Below are 11572 nucleotides of genomic sequence, written 5' to 3'. Positions count from 1 at the left end.
TTTTTTGCTTGATTTATGGTTCGGGTGTTGAATCAGTGCTGGGACGGGAGACAGGGGCTCTGAAGACGTACAATTTGTTTAGTTAATTTGAATTCTTTATTTTTTTAATTTAATCTGTTCCATCTCCTCTACCCTAGACAGGGGAGTTCGTAACAGAATTGGGGGCTCATCTCAACAATTTATAACTTTACGTAAAGCAGGTAAATTGGGATGTCGTTGACGTAGAAGCTTGTTCATTTATAAATAACGCCGCTCGATTGATTATGGTTACAAACATTGAGACGGGTAAGTTATTTATCTTTTTGTTTGGCTGTTTTTGAATTCCTTAAGGGGGGAGGAGATCCATATATTGGTGAGATAGTATGGATTTTGATTTGATTACATTTACATTGTCTCCAACGCTTGAGGAATTTAATCTGTGTAGGAAAAGTGACTTGTTGTTAATAGCTGACTTCTATAATATGTCCATTTCTAGAATGGCGAGAAAGCAAGAGATTAAAGATGAATTGTATAAGAGGTTAGTGGAAATTGCTGTTTTTCCAGAACAGGGGCGTGAAAGGGGCGGAGAGATGGAGCCGGCTTCTGATGAAGTGAGTTCAGCTGGTATGGATAACGAGGTATCCTATTCTGATCCTAAAGTCGCGGTTCAATTAAAAGAACTTGATCTTGCCTTAAAAAAACAAGAACATGAGACTCAATTGCTGTGGATTAAAGCTCTTGAAATTGAATCGGATCACGATATAAAACTCTGTAGACTAGAAGTTGAGCTTCAAGCATTACGTAACCGGCCTAGTCCTTCACCTCGTTCTAGTCCGCCCTCTTCTGGCCATTCGGATTCTGTGCATTCCGTTTTTGATGTCAGTATGTAAAATTGGTACCACAGTTTTGTGAAGCCGAGGTTGACTCCTATTTTACTACGTTTGAACGTGTGGCAGAGAAATTGAATTGGCCAAGAGATATGTGGGTGTTGCTTCTCCAATGTAATTTGGTAGGCAAAGCTCAAGAAATTTGTTCTGCATTACCTGTAGAACAGGCTATTGAGTATGATGTTGTAAAACCGGCCATATTAAGAGCTTACGAGCTAGTACCAGAAGCCTACCGTCAGAAATTCAGGGAACATTCAAAAGCAGCCAAACAAACCTTTGTAGAGTTCGCTAGAGAGAAAAGGGTTCTTTTTGATAAGTGGTGCGCTGCTAGTAGAACTGAGACTTTTGATCAACTTCAGGAACTTCTCTTATTGGAGGATTTTAAAACTTGTATAGCAGAAAACATTGTAATGCATATAAATGAGCAGAAGGTAACAACACTCTCAGATGCTGCTGTGATTGCTCATGAGTTTGTTCTTACGCACAGAACAATTTTTCCCTCTGTACGTCAGGCCAAAATTGCGCCGTTGGTAGTAAATGAATCGCGCAGAGAAGCGAGTAGAGTGTCCCGCTCGAAGTCCGATTTCTCTCATAAGCCAAAAGGTTCTGAAGAACGGCGAGTTTGTTTTTACGGTTTAGATCCAAACCATCTCATTTCAGAATGCAAGGCCCGGAAGCAAAAATCGGCTGGTGCAAAACCTAAAAATGTGGCATTTGCTCATTCTGTGGCGTTATCAGAGCGAGCTGGTTCATGTTCAGAGATTGAAGTATATAAACCTTTTCTTATAAATGGTTTTGTTTCTCTTCCTGGTAGTGGAGAGAAAAAAAACTGTTCTTATGCTCCGTGACACCGGTGCAGCCCAATCGTTTATTTTGGAGAATGTGTTGTCGTTTTCTGAGCAGACCTATTCTGGTGCTGATGTATTGATTTGTGGAATGGAGCTAGGCTGCATTAATGTGCCGCTACATAATGTTCACCTTGTCTCTGATTTGGTTTCAGGTTTGGTTAAAGCTCGGTGTTCGTGAACAGTTACCAGTAGAGGGTGTAAGTCTTATCATTGGTAATGATCTGGCCGGTGGAAAAGTCTTCCCTTTCCCAGTCGTTTCTACTAACCCTGAGCTGGATGATCGGTCTGGTTTGGCATTTAAATTTCCTTCCGTTTTTCCAGCATGTGTAGTGACACGGGCACAGGCAAGAAAATATGAGGATGTAGTGGATTTATCTAATTTGTTTCAAGCCTCTTTTGACTCAGTACAGTGTGAACTGTCAGTCGAATCTGAAAATTTGGGGGAATCCAAGGATTTTTCTAACCCAACTGACCTTCCTTTTTGCGAAGGGAAACAACAGTTAGCTGCTGCTCAGAGATCTGATACCTCTCTGAATAGCTGCAGGGAACTTGCTGTGGATTCGAATACCGTTCCAAAAAGTGGTGTGTCTTATTTTTGGGATGGTGAAGTGATGATGCGTAGATGGACACCTTCATTGGCAGGTGAGGCTGATTGGAATACTATGTATCAAATTGTTCTACCATCAAGTTACCGGTCTCAAGTTTTAAGACTTGCACATGAGCATTTCCTTTCGGGACATCTTGGTATAACCAAGACGTACAAAAGAATTGCCAAGCACTTTTTTTGGCCTCGTTTAAAATCCAGTGTATCTCAGTTTTGCCGCTCATGTCACGCTTGTCAGGTAGCTGGGAAACCCAATCAGGTAGTTCCTTTAGTGCCTTTGCAGCCTATTCCCGTTATAAGTGAACCTTTCGAGCGTCTGATAATTTACTGTGTTGGGCCATTGCCTAGGTCCAAATCAGGACATCAATATGTTTTAACAATTATGTGTGCAGCCACTCGATATGCTGATGCGATTCCCTTGCGGTCACTAAAAGCCAATATTGTAGTGAAGGAGCTAGTGAAGTTTTGTTCCATTTTTGGCCTACCTAGGCTTATTCAGACTGACCGGGGAACTAATTTTACTTCCAAAGTGTTCCAGTAGGTAGCAAAAGAGTTGGGTGTTAGTCATCGTTTGTTGTCTGCATATCATCCTGAGTCTCAAGGAGCGCTTTCATCAAACTCTAAAAACCATGCTCAGAACTTGTTGTGTGGAAACTGAGAAAGATTGGATGGAAGGTCTGCCCCTCTTAATGTTTGCAGTAAGAGAGACCGTACAAGAGTCAACGGGTTTTAGTCCCGCGGAATTAGTATTTGGTCATACTGTTCGCGGCCCACTAAAATTGCTTAAAGAACATTTACGGTCTAAACAATCCTCGCCCACATCTGTTCTTGAGTATGTGAGTTCATTCGTGAGAGACTTCATAAAGCTTGTGAAACTGCAAAATCTCATCTTGCCTCTGTGCAGTCCAAAATGAAAGCACATTTTGATAAAAAGAGTGTAGCACGCCACTTTGAAATTGGTGATAAGGTTCTTGTCTTATTACCTGTGCCTGGGTCAGCTTTACAAGCCAAATTCTCTGGTCCTTACACGGTTGATAAAAAAACTCAGTGATACTGACTATGTAATTTGCACCCCTGATCGTAAGCGGAACACTCGAGTCTGTCATATAAATATGATGAAGCCCTATATTGTAAGGGATGGAGGTGAAGCTACTGACTTAAAAGTTGTACCTGTCATGTCTGCTGTTTTGCCCCTTGTTTACAGTCCTGAGAATGATGGATTGACTGGGTGTGATGCTAAGTTTTCAGGTGGACGCTTGCAAAACTCAGCCATTCTGTCTGATCTAGACACTTATTTGTCTTATCTTCCTGTGCAACAATGTGGTGAAGTGGGTAAACTGATCAGAGGATATCCTACTTTATTCTCTGATGTTCCAAGCCAGACGAATGTTCTTGTTCATGACATTGATGTTGGTGAGAATCTGCCAATAAAACAGTTCCCGTAAATCCTGCTAAGCGTGAGATTATGAGGGCTGAAGTTGAGTATTTGCTCCAGAATGGTTTTGCAAAGCCTAGTGAAAGTCCCTGGAGTTCACCTTGCTTATTAGTCCCAAAACCAGATTCTACTTCTCGCTTTTGTATGGACTATCGGAAGGTGAATAGTATCACTAAGCCAGATTCTTTTCCCTTGCCCCATTTAGAAGACCGTGTAGACCGAGTTGGATCAGCTAAGTATGTAACTAAGCTTGATCTTTTGAAAGGCTACTGGCAAGTTCCTTTAACACCACGAGCTTCAGAAATTTCTGCTTTCGTGACACCAGATAACTTCTTGCAGTACTCTGTTCTCGCCTTTGGGATGCGAAATGCACCTGCGACATTCCAGAGGTTGATGCATAAGGTACTGGCTAACATTCCAAACTGTGCAGCATATCTGGATGACATAGTCATTTATTCTGATGGGTGGCAAGAACATCTAAAGTCCCTTGAGTATGTTTTCCAGCGCTTGGAAAAAGCTTCGCTTACTTTGAATTTGACCAAATGTGAATTTGCAAAAGCAGTTGTAACCTATCTTGGGAAAAAGGTTGGTCAAGGACAAGTGCGACCAATTGAGGCTAAAATAATTGCCATGTTAGAGTTCCCCACGCCCACAAACAAACGTCAGTTACGCAGGTTCCTGGGAATGACTGGGTATTACATGGGGTTTTGTAGGAATTTTGCTTGTATTGTGTCTCCCCCTGACTGATCTTCTCAGTGCCTCTAGGAGTTTTGTGGGAGGTGGGTGCCATTTGTTTTATATACTTTTTCTCCTGTTTATAGGTAGTAAGGGAGGTAGGTTTAATATTGTCTTTTGTTTGCATCGTAATTTTGTGTTTAGGTTATTTAGTTTACTAAAATAGTTAGACCTATGTTTTGTTTGTTATTTTGGCTATTACCCCCTCCTGAATTTAATTGCTTCCATGTAAGACCTTCCGTTTTCTTTGTTACTGTTTTTCCTATGTTTCCTAAATAAATCTTTTTTGCTTGATTTATGGTTCGGGTGTTGAATCAGTGCTGGGATGGGAGACAGGGGCTCTGAAGACGTACAATTTGTTTAAATTAAATAAATAAAGAATTCAAATTAACTAATCTGTTCCATCTCCTCTACCCTAGACAGGGGAGTTCGTAACAAAGGGAACATCTCAGGTTACTTATGTAACCATGGTTCCCCGAGTAGGGAACGAGACACTGCGTCCTCTAGGCTTCCTGCCATGCTTTGAACGCAAGCTTCAGACGAAGAAGTGAATGACATGTTCTCCCGGCGCCCCATAGTGACCCCTAGAGGACGCAGTGTCTCGTTCCCTACTCAGGGAACCATAGTTACATAAGTAACCTGAGACGATTTTAATGAGATTATAAAAGGACAAGGAGTATGGATGTTAAATACAGGACTTTTAAAAATGGAAATGTACAGAATAGAAATAGAAAGTATAATAATTAATAGTGTTAATGATGAGATGTATGAAAAAGAAAGAAGATTTTGGTGAGATTGTCTGAAAAAGAATAAAGAGGTTCTCGATTATTTTTTTCTAAAAAAAGTTCAGAGAGCTAAAAGAATGATAGAAAGTAAAGTTAAAAAAGAATGGGATGAAGAAATTAGAAAAATGAGTGAGGGAGAGAAAAACATTGATAAGATAACTGCAGGAAAAAATGAAGAAAATAGAGGAAGAAAAGAGTAAGGGAGCAATAATAAGAAGTAGAGCTAAAGACATAATAGAAGGAGAAAGAAGTACTAAATATTTCTATGAATTAGAGAAAAATAGACAGAAAGCAGATATAATTAAAAGTATCAATACACAAGATGGGAAGACAGTGGAAGACACAGAAGGAATATTAAAATAAATTAGAGGATTTTACAAAGACTTGTTTTAGAGAAAATGATTTAATTGCAGAGGATGAGGAATATTTATTAAAGAAAATAAAAGCTAAAGTAAATAAGTTAGACAGAGAAATGTGTGAGAGTAATATTACGGAGACAGAAATAGAAACAGCAATTGAGCAGTTAAGAAATGGGAAAAGTCCAGGAATAGATGGATTACCGACTGAATTTTATAAAGTTTTTAAAAATAGCTTATGTCCAATTCTCAAACAAATATATGTTGATGTTTTTAAGAATGGTGAATTAACACAAAGTATGAAGAAAGGAGTAGTGAAAAAAATATACAAGAGAAAAGGAGATAGAGATTTAAAAAACTACAGGCCACTTAGTATGCTGAATACGGATTATACAATTTTAACTAAAGTATTAGCAAACAGATTGAAAAAAGTGGCACCAAATATAATTACAACAAATCAAGCATATGCAGTTTTAAACAGAGATATCTCTGACATTAATAATAGTATAAGATACCTGATATGGTATTTGAGAGATAAAAAAAGAAATGGGGTATATTATAAGTGTAGATTTAGAAAAAGCGTTCGATAGGGTAGAGCATAAATATTTGATGAATGTAATGGAGAAGTTTGGATTTGGTAAGAATTTTATAAAATGGATCAAATGTATATACACAGATATTAGAAGTTGTGTTAAAGTGAATGGATTTTTAACAGAAGATTTTAAAATAACAAGATCAATCAGACAAGGATGCCCAATGTCAGCACTGTTATACACTTTAGTGTCTGAAGCTCTAGGTCTGGCAATAAAAATGGAAAAAAATATAAAAGGAATATTGATAAAAGAAGAAGAAACAGAACATAAGATATATCAATATGCCGACGATACAACATTGTTAAAGATATTAAAAGTATAGGAAAAGTAATGGAAGTTCTGGAAAAATATTGTAGAGGAACAGGGCCAAAGGTTAATAAAGAAAAACAACTTATATGAGAATTGGTGAAATGAATGAATTACCTGTTAAAATACCATTTAAAGAACAGAAAGGAAATATGAAAATTTTAGGAATAAGAGTTGGAGAAAATGAAAATGTAATATGGGAGGAAGTTTTAACAGCAATGGTAAAAAGGTTAAATTTTTGGAAATTAAGGAATTTGTTTTTAAAAGGGAAAGTTCTAGTAATAAACTCTTTGTTTTTATCAAAAATGTGGTATGTTTTAGGAGCAGTGAGCATGCCATTATGGGTGTATAAAAAAATAAAATCTCTAATTTAAAATTTTTTATGCGAAGATAAACCGTTGAAAATTGCATATGATACTATAATTGGGAAAGTTGAAGCATAAGAATGAAAAGCATACGAATAAAAAGTAATTAAACAATATTGGAAGGATGAAAAATATGGTTGGAAAGATGTAATGACTTTATTTAAACCAGTGTGGTAAAATAGGAGATGCTATTTTATGGATGAAACTAAAGGAAAATATGATGAATAGAATTCCAGAATACTATAAAGAAGTCTTAAAAGCATGGGGGGATTATAGCAAGTATGTTGTTTGTACGTCATTGAATAAAGATGACATTTTAAGACAACCACTGTTTCTAACTTACTTAAGTTACTTAAAAGGGGAGAACAATTTTTTATAAAAAAAAAAAAAATGGTATAATGCAAGGATAAGACAAATTAAAGATTATGTATGAAGTTATACCAGTTTTTTTACTGATACAAGTGATAAGTGATGCAATTGAAGAAAATTAAGAAGAAAGTAAAGTAGTTCTAGAAGATCAATATGAAAAGTATGATCTAAAGTTAATGTGTTTTTATTATTGTTTATGTAAAGATGTTTTCATTAAACCAAGAGCAGAAGACTATTGGCAGAGATTATATCCCAATATGAAAAAAAAAAAAAAGTATGGCAAAATTTAAGATCATGGTGGAAAAGTCCTATTTTAGAGAATTGATTACTTGTTAAGACAATTGTTTGCTGAGTGAAATGAGACTGTGTAAGATTGGTATAGAACAAGATGTATTACAAAGTATGTAATAGAGAAGGAATATTACATTTATTTTTTAAATGTGTGAGGTTGAAATGTTTTATTAAAAAATTGAAAGAAATGGTGAAAAATTTGGGGGTTGAAGAAACAACTGTTGATGTGAATTGGGAAACAATATTTTTGTTTGGTTTTAAAGGTGAAGCCAAAAATGTTTGTTTTTTAAATCTGATGTTAACAGTTGGAAGGATTAATAATTTGGTTAAAGAAGGAATGTGGAAAAGGAGAAAAAGGAGAACGTTTCTGTGTGTAAACTTTTTAAACAAAGGATGGTTTTTATTCTTCAAGTATTATATGATTATTTTAAAATGGAAGTGAAAGAAGTCTTTGATAATAATTTTGTACAGAATAACCCTTTTGTTGAAAAGACATGGTTTAACTTTTAGTAGGCTTTTTAATTCTAATAGGCTGCTTTTATTTTTGCAATAATTAATAAAACCAAAATTTTCTTTTTTTTCTTTTTCTTTCTTTCTTTTTTTTTTAAACGGGGATTTCCAGAGTAAATTAACAGAATTCTTTACTCTAAAGCATTAGCCTATTATTATTCAGTCAAAAAAGTTCAAATGCAAAATGTCGTTATTTGAACATTTTATATTTTATGTTATGCCGAATTGGTTTTAATCTATGAAATTAAGTACTGTTGGTTTTTGCTGTGTTTGAAATATATTTTTTTTTTTTTTTTTTTAAACATTTTAAGAACAAAAAAAATAAATCTGCGCCCCATCTCATCTGATCTCGGAAGCTAAGCAGGGTCGGGCCTGGTTAGTACTTGGATGGGAGGCTGCCTTGGAATACCAGGTACTGTAAGTTTTTGCGTTTTCTTCACTACTTTTCTAAAACACTGGCCTATAGGGTGGCTGATCTTTAAATAGCCCACTCTTTGTGAAAGTCCCCGCTTACGGCCATAACACCCTGAGGGCACTAGTGAGTCAACAGGAAGTAGTTTGGCTACAGAAGGGAGAGGAAGGCTCTCCCACACCTATTTTGTTTGTTTTGCGTTTTTTTTTTTTCCGTTTAAACCACCTAACAGCAACCTTAGGCTGTCTGGAGGGTGGTTTTTCTCGTTTCTGTTGTTTTTTTGTGACGTTTTTTCTAATCAGATTTTTTTTGTACAAAATGGATGGACCAACGGCAAACAACGCGGAAATGGCTGGAGAGACACTGAAACATAACGACACTGGACTGGAACATGGACAACAAGCTGGGAACGGACCTGATTTGGAAGAGAGGAGGGTAAGAAGCAACAGTGATTATCAATGTGGAGGAAGCAAACGATGCAAAAGCGGTGGATATCATCAAGGCGGTAGTGGAGAAGATTGGAGGAGGGAAAATTTTAGCGGTACGGCCAAGACAAGGCAAAGAGTACGAACTGACTATAGAAAAGGAAGAAATGTGACATTTTGATGGATGGACTGACAAATGGAGCAACGTGCGAGATAAAAAAAATTTTTTAAAAAAAACTGCAAAACAGAGACTATGTTGTTTCTTTCATGCATTTGCCTGTCTACCTGGAAGATGAAGACATTTTAGAAAAACTGAATAGATGGGGAGTTTTACCTGTCAAAAATTAAACGAAGGGTGTATCCGGGCACAAACATTGAGGATGGCACCAGGTTTGTCAAAGCGAGGTTTCCAAGAGAAGTTGTCTCAGTCCCTTACAGCACAAAGCTGGAAACAGCGGACGGGCCACAGTATTTCAGGGTGATGCACAGCCACCAGGTGAAGACCTGTCGGCTGTGCATGAGGCCGGAGCATCTGATGAAAGACTGCCCTGATTTTAAATGCTATAAATGTGAGGAGAGGGGACACTTTGCATGGGACTGTACTGCGGTTAAGTGCCCAGAATGCCGAGAGATTTTAAATAGATGTGAGTGTTGGATAAAGGAAGAGGAAGGAGGTGGAGAAAGCCAGGCGGATGGGCAAATGCATGAAAGAGACAACAAACATGTAGGAAATAACGAAGAAGAGAAAGAAACAGAGGAATTGCAACAACGAGAAATGGAAAAGGAAACAAAACGAGGAGGACACAGAAAGTGAACAGAATAATGAGGAACAAACACAAGGACAGAGATTAACATGGACACCAATTGAATTAACTTCTAGTTTTAAAGACTTTCTGGGCGGGGTGGAGAAAGAGGGACAAGTAGAAAAGGAGCAAAACAAAGAAACGGACAGTGAAGAGGAGGAAAAAAGGTAGAAAAGGACAAAGCGAGGAAACAAACAAGACGAACATTAAAGGTAACACCAAATGTAGAAAATGCAAGGAAAAAAAAGTTATGAAAAAAGGACGAGTAAAATGTTTAAACTGATATGAAGTGCTGAGAGGTTTGGAGGAAGAGGACTGAGATGGTTTTAAAAGTTTTCTTTCTTTTGTTTAATGGTTTTAAGTTGTGTTACTTTTAACGCAAGAGGACTGATGGACTTGAGAAAATTTGAAAAAGTTAAAGAAAAATGTAAAAGTGAAGACATCATTGCATTACAAGAAACAAACTGGAGGAATGATGTTATGATTGATTGATAGAGATGGGATGGAGGTGTTTTATATAATAATGGAGATGGAAGGTTGGAGAGAGGGGTGGCATTTTTAAAGAAGAATGATGTTTTTAAAATGAGTAAAATTCTATATACAGATAATATTTTGAAATGTATGGTAGTGGAAACAAGATATGATGGAAGAGAACTGATTTTAGTTAAATGTGCATGCGCCAGTGGAGGAGAAGGGAAAAAAAACGTTGTTTAATGTGTTAAGAGGCATTATAAAAAAGTATAAGAAAATAATAATGAAAGTGACATGTGGCCAAGTATGGTTACCCATACTCTGAATCAGTGCTCTGCATTTAACCCATCCTAAGTGCACACACACAGCAGTGAACACGCACCCGGAGCAGTGGGCAGCCATTCATGCTGCGGCGCCCGGGGAGCAGTTGGTGGTTCGGTGCCTTGCTCAAGAGGGCCTCAGTCGTGGTATTGAAGGTGGGAGAGAGCGCTGTACATTCACTCCCCCCACCTACAATCCCTGCCGGTACGAAACTCAAACCCGCAACCTTTGGGTTACGAGTCCAACTCTCTAACCATTAGGCCACGACTTCCCCTTTCTTTAATGATGGGGGATTTTAACACAATTTTGTTAAAAATTTTAAATTTTGTCTTTAAACACAAAGACATAGCGGAAGGGATGGTTCAAAACATGGAAGAAGAGACAAAAGAGAAAAACATTTATGTGAGACTGGAAGACAAACTGCATGATTTTAAGACCTGTACTGTGAAGATGTTTTATTGTTTTTTTAGAGATGGTGTTTTTAAAAGAACCAATTGTTAATAAGTACGGGGTGCAGAAATGTAAAGATCTTAAAGAAGAGTGTATATGGAGGAACATGAGGGGGAGGTGTGTGGAAACAATGTTAGAATGTTTGGAATATTTTAGAAGACACAAAGTGGTTTTTACTGAGGCTATTTTAAATAAAATAGGAATGGAACAAAATGCGATGTGCAAAGTGTGCCAGGAAAAGGAAGAGGGGGTTTTACATATGTTTTTATATTGTAAAAAATTTGAGGATTTTAAGGAAATGTAAATGTTTAATTAAAGATTTGACTGGGGAGTGGGATGAAAATGTAATGGAGTGGAACAGAGTGGTGATGTTTGGATGGGAAAAGAAGTGTCAAAAAAGGTTTATAAATCTGTGTATAATGTTAATGAAAAGTGCAATATGGGAGAGAAGAATTGTGGCTAAGAAAGAAAAAAATTGTGTTAGATGTGTGGACTGTATTTAAAAGAAAAACAGAAATATGTAGAAAACCTATATGTGTATTTTAAAGATGAAAATATGCTGAAAGCTTTTTATGATGTTTTCACTTCAAAAGTGTGTTTTGCTTTAAAAGATCTAAATGTGAAAGT

The 11572-nt window shown here is 37.0% G+C and overlaps 1 protein-coding gene across 1 annotated transcript in view; it reads left to right on the top strand.

Annotated features, from left to right (window-relative positions):
• Positions 1–11572, top strand: part of LOC107706004 (uncharacterized) — a 29084-nt gene that overhangs the window by 14713 nt on the left and 2799 nt on the right. The window lies entirely within an intron of this gene.

Source organism: Sinocyclocheilus rhinocerous, unplaced genomic scaffold, assembly GCF_001515625.1.
Source record: "Sinocyclocheilus rhinocerous isolate Xijiao unplaced genomic scaffold, SAMN03320098_v1.1 scaffold325, whole genome shotgun sequence".
Classification (NCBI taxonomy): Eukaryota; Metazoa; Chordata; class Actinopteri; order Cypriniformes; family Cyprinidae; genus Sinocyclocheilus; species Sinocyclocheilus rhinocerous.
Note: the sequence above shows the minus strand (reverse complement) of the source record. Positions and strands in the feature narration are given on the sequence as shown.